The following is a 5,915-nucleotide window of genomic DNA, read 5'->3' on the forward strand; positions in this document are numbered from 1 at the left end:
AATAACTTTTATGTGATGCTATTTAAAAGGGATATAGAAATTAGTCTGATGTTATGTATTGTGTTAAAGGACTTCCTAAACAGTTGGAAGGACTGGGGGAAGGGGGAAGAGGGGTGTTTAACTGTGTGGTAAAACTATATCCTAAATTAGGCAGGGTATGGAGTGTTGAAGTCTGACTACTCCATGCAGATATATTTTCAAACGCTTCAAGGAAAGTTTAAAAAACAAAAACAAAAACTTGTCTTGGTAGCCAGATTCTTTGTTTTGTATTTTACCTATAGGGTCTGAATGCACAATGAAAATGAGTTAACATAATTTCTCAAGTTTGCCATTTGCTTACAGGCCAAGAAGATCTACGTTTGATAAGAAATATGACATTTGTACATTTTAAAAAATCAGGAGAACACCTTTACTCAGCTGCAGAGAAACTACATTGCTGGTAAGGCGTGGATTGAAAGAGCACTCTAATGCAATGCTAGAATAGTGGGTAAATTATTTTCTGAAGGCTATTCCTTAAGAAAACCGTGGAATATTTGGATTTTTGCACTGTTTGAGCTTTCGAGTTTGTCTCTAATGCTTTGCTCATCTGTCTTGCCTGCAAACGGACGCTTTTCTTCTGTAGATAATTTCCTCAGTTTGGAAGGCTAGAATATTGTTTCTGGCACTTTCAATTGAGGAAAAAGCTTATCTATAGTTCATTTCATTTTCTTCTTCGAGGCTAAGGGATTTAAACCCTTGAAAAGATGGAGTTTTCTCTTTTCTTGTCCACTTTGATTGTGATGCACTGCTGATAGTAACTCCTGTGAAAAAAGAATGTTTCGTTGGCACAGCTGGAATAACCCATGATGAATGAGCACCTGTTCACCTTTGCCCTCTCAGTCCCAGAAATACTAATTACATTTCTGTCCCAGATCCATGGGCCCACTAAAGTGCTTTTCTTTAATTTAGTTTCCAGGTCAGTTTATGTCTTCTATTTAATTTCTAAGGAAAGAAGCATTTTGAATGGCAAGTCTTTAGGTGGCAAAACACACAGCAGGAAGAGTCACTCTAGTGACTGCAGTACTCAATTTTAATCAGAATTAAGTCCTACATAAAGAATTTTCTGTCTACACAACACATCCAACTATAAAATAGCAATATTCAAATGAGATTCTACTGTGCACTGAACAGTGCTGAACATTCTCTGTTAAAAGTTTTTCATATAGTCAAGACTGGTCAATAGTGAACAACAGCTATAGGAACAATGAGGAAGTGGTTGCTGGGTCATTTGTTCTTTGTAGCCTTGTTCTTACTTTTTTAGCTTGTCTTCAAGGGACTTGTAGGCCCTTCTTTCCTATCAGCTCACCTTCAAGGTTACTAAACTTAATATTGTCTGTGTTAATAGTGAACCTACTGATTTTTACAAGGACTAGGACTTATATAGTACCCCACTTCATAGTTTCAGTTTTGACAGTGAAATATTCATTGCTGTTTTCTAGACACATTTTTCTCATCTGTTTAACACCACCTTGTAGTGGTGTAGCTAGAATACACTGTTTAACATAAACAAATGACTTTTGTATGAACCATGTAAAAAGCCTTATTGAAGTGAACAATTCCAATATATACAACCTGTAGAAGAAAACTAGATGGTTTTGTCAAAAAGTGCTATCAAATCAATTTGACTGTTACCAATGTCCTCATATTACATTACATTCTTACAAACACATTTCCAGTAAAAAGGAAATACATCTTCACCCACATACACTAAAAACAGAAATTGAGGAGACTGGCTTACAATTCTTCAGCCCTTTTTTCATTCCACCAAGAGGTAGCTTTTCTCCCATCACCACTCTTCAAATCATGAGACTGATTTTCCTTCTCTTTTCATATATTTCTACCTCCTACCTGCTAGTCCACATCCAGCAAACTCAGGCAGGAAAACAGGTTTTCCTCCACAAAAGATGGCGTGCAGTTGAGAGCACAGTATGATCTGATTTCATCAGATTCATATACATGAAATAAAATGACACTTGAAAAATTCTACTTTAAGTTCTCAGAAATTAATTGGTTGCCTCCCTTTGATTTCAACAGTATTCATTCCAAACCTTTAGACTCCTACTGTCACTGCTATTGATCAGGTTCAACATACTGGAATCATGATGTTCAAAATCCAGAGCCACTCCTTACTTTAAATCCATCCTGTGGAAAGTTAGAATATTTCCTTCCTTCAACTGTAACCATATAGAGGCAGTATGAGAATAATTTTCTTAGCTCTTCCACTTAGAATCTAAATAGCAATTCTGTAAAATGAAAGTGGTTCTGAAAAGTGTGAGAGGAAATACTATTAGTTCTAATTGCTTTAAACACAGAAAACTGGATGAAAAATTCTCTAAAATGCCTCCAATGGCTGTTACATTTCACTGCCTGACATCTACATGTAATCAAAGTGTCAAGAGGTTTCACTGTTTATAGCTCAAATTATGTTGTAAAAAAGGAGAATCAACAGTGCATTTAAAAACAAGTAAATTATCTTTGGCATTAGGGAGAAAGGTGTTAGAGGTATGTTAATCACACAGCATTTTATTTCTTTAGCAATTTACCTACATGATTATCCTCAAACATGATCGATAAAAAGAGCGTCTCCAATGAGTGTATTTCCACATGCATCACCTTCAGGAGAAAATGGTATGAACTCATATTCTGTAGACATAAAACTTAGATCTCTTAATACTAAGGTCATATATACTTTGTATTGAGCGTTTATTTCCTAAAAAATACTTTTTTGGGGGCGGGGGGGGGAAGGGATGGTGATGTTTCCACACACACCACATCCCAGAATTCTGTAGGCAGCATTTATGTCTGTCCAAAATCTGCCCACTGCACCTCAGAGCTTTCTAAGTCCTGGTCCCAAACACTGTTGTTTGATGGCTTATAACACACTGTAATAATACGTCAGAAGCTAGTACAGCGTAACCACTACACATTCACTCATCCATTGAAGTATTCAGGGAGTACTGTAATAGGTTTACACTAGAGAGCAGTCCAGGGAGTCGAAAGCGTCTTGGGCCTCTTGTTACAAGAAGAATGTTGATCATCGTGTACAGAGAAGAGTAACAAAGCTGGTGAAGAGGCTAGAAAGCAAGAATGATAAGCAGCTGAGAGGACTGGGGCTGTTTAGTCTTGAGAAAAAGAAAAGAGGAGGACACTTCATTGCATTGAAGTGGTAGAGTTCCAGTGTCTGGAGGTATTTGGGAAAAGTGTGTATTTGGCAATAAGAGACTTGGGTTTGTGATGGGACTCATCTGGTCAGGTTGGCAGCTGGACTTGATGGTCTTTAGGGTCTTTTCTAACTTGGATGATTCTTCATTTACCAATCTTCAGCTCCATTGGGAAACATATCCAAGTGAACAGTAGCACTGAACTTCTGGAAAATCTTGCAGGTTATACTGTTTCTAAAAACACAAAGAAAATGGACATATTAGAAAAAAAATCTGATTAGGACTGCTCCAAAAGTAATGCCTCCTATTTTATTATGTTCGCTCACAACATGAGAGGCAGATGTTGATAGTATGGCAGTAGAGGGTGAATCTTCCCACCAATATCTTGTTACATTTTGTTGCAGTGTGATGGATGGCAGCAGAGAGGCAGTCTGACAGAATGGTGTCTGACATGGCAATGCACCCGGAACAAAAGTGCAGAATTGAGTTCATCCTTGCAGAAAAAATGGCACCCACTGACATTCATCAGTGCTTCCTAAATGACCAAACAGTGGATGTGAGCACAGTGAGGCAGAGAGTGGTGTGACAGTGACAGTGGGTCACTGCCACTGGTGCATGTCTTAACCAGTGTGGCCTGCAGACTCTTGTTACTGGTGAAAAAACATAATAGTAGTGACTGTGTTGAAAAATATTGTATTGTAGCTGATAATTTGCTCTATCAAATAGTGTTACTGTGATCTCTGTATCTGTTGTAGTTTCCATGGAAATAAGTAACAGGCATTACTTTCAGTGCAAACTACATAATAAAAATTGTGTTACAATGGTACTGTGAGAAAGAAATGCATGATTGCTGAGATGTGTATTTTCTGAACGGTGCACTGAACCTTCTCATAGTTACCTTATGATTAGGCAGACACAACATATTTCATGCCGAAGTTTCAGATATACAATTAACAAAGACACCTGCAAATTTTCTTCTTCCTTGAGAATTGACTTGGATATTTTTACAATGCTTATCTGCTCCACTGTATGTAATTTCTGAAGTAAAACAGGAGAAAATGAGATATTATCTGCATGTAATGTGCTTTGATTCATTTCAGCTTTGAATTAAAATTCTATTGTGAAATTAGACAGGTATTGTCTTTCTGTCAGTTCTTTCACAAGTACTCGATCCCAGTGTAAGCTTTCATCCAGAGTCATACATCTCTGTCTGCAGAAAAGTAAAGCCCATTTCTTCCCCACCATTGTCAGCCTCCTTAAAAGAACTGCTCTGAAACTAAAAATTTCTATTTTACAAATAAATGAATAAAATGTAAAAGATAAAAGAAAAATGTCTCTTAGTATTTCTGACAGCTACCACAGTCAGGAAACACCACGACTGTTCAGTACTTTGGCCCTTACTATTAAATGCTTGAATGGTGGAGGTCTTGGACTTAAATCACCAACATGTCGCTCTTTATGTGGAAGTATAACTAAGAGAATGGCTGCCAGTTTGCAAAGGAGAACCTGTTACATGGATCCATCTCTCCTAATTCAAGACAATACGGTTTCTGCAAGCTCTCTATCGCTAACTGGGTTTTACAATTTCTCAACTTTCTGATGAACTTTGCCATGGCATCCATGCATTAGCATATTCACATTTAGAAACAGCTTAAGCAGCAAAACTCAGTGAACAGAAGAATGAGTAGATACAATCATCCATCACGTTAATTTAGTTGTCTGGAGTGGCTTTTCCCCATTCCTAAACAGATAAGAGCCTTTGCTTTTCTTAGATCTTCTTTTGCTGCAGTTTATATCAGTCATTTCAGATTCTCTCTAAAGACTGAGGGAAATAATTATTGCCCCCAAATTATCATCTAAGTATCAGAAAAAGACTTCCCGTCTGGGGACTGTTGTGAAGGGGCATTCCATGAGTAAGGGGCCAGCCTGTGCACCATGCAGACAATAGACATGATCCTGGCACACATGTACCTTACCTATCATGATAAAACAGTCTGTCTCTCTGCTTTGCTGTACTTCCTGAATATACGTATCAAACCTTGTCTCTCCTTGAGATACAACCTTGAAAATCCAGAGGACAAGGCATGCTATTTATTCTTTTACGTCTGCAATGGTTTACAGCAGAAAAGCATGTGATAGCAATGTGCCTGCCAGATGAGTACACTGGAGAGCGTACTCTCTAGTGTTGAAAAAGTGTGCTAATGGTACTCCAAGAATGCCGCTGCAACTGAGGCTGATGTATTTTATGTATCTGAAGTCTCATTTGTTATACAGTAATGAAGTAACATTTAATAAGGAACAAAGCAGAGCTTGCTGTGATGTACTACATGTTAGAATGCAATGAGCACACAATCACAACAGAGAGAATCTCACCAGAACTAAAATCTATTATGATTCAGAAGGGAGTGGCTTATTTCAGCTTTCAACACCAGAAAGAAACAGAATTTTATTCAGCGATTACCATACACAATCCACTCTATTGCTCCCATTAAGTTGTCCTTTCCCAGACTTTTCATTATGAGTTGTTCCTAATGCTCAAGGAAAATAAGAGTATATATATATGATCTTAGAGGTTAGTTACTTTTTAAAGAGTTAATTTTGATCATTTTGCTGTTACATAGCTATAATCATGGAAGTAGCTATTATTTCCTATTGAGATTACCATCATAAAGGCAGATACCACTCCATTGCTAGGTATCCATTGGAGTGAGTAGC

At 37.5% G+C, this 5,915-nt stretch overlaps 1 long non-coding RNA gene across 1 annotated transcript; it reads right to left on the reverse strand.

Moving 5' to 3' along the window:
* Window positions 1-1,054: 1,054 nt before the first annotated feature.
* On the reverse strand, window positions 1,055-5,540 carry LOC121108584. Its single transcript, XR_005843213.1, has 3 exons — window positions 5,177-5,540; window positions 4,099-4,238; window positions 1,055-3,434 (listed from the first exon to the last, which is right to left on the reverse strand). It is a non-coding gene; the product is annotated as an uncharacterized LOC121108584 (long non-coding RNA).
* Between the last annotated feature and the right edge of the window lie 375 nt (window positions 5,541-5,915).

The sequence above is a fragment of the Gallus gallus genome, chromosome Z (genome assembly GCF_016699485.2).
Source record: "Gallus gallus isolate bGalGal1 chromosome Z, bGalGal1.mat.broiler.GRCg7b, whole genome shotgun sequence".
Taxonomy (NCBI): Eukaryota; Metazoa; Chordata; class Aves; order Galliformes; family Phasianidae; genus Gallus; species Gallus gallus.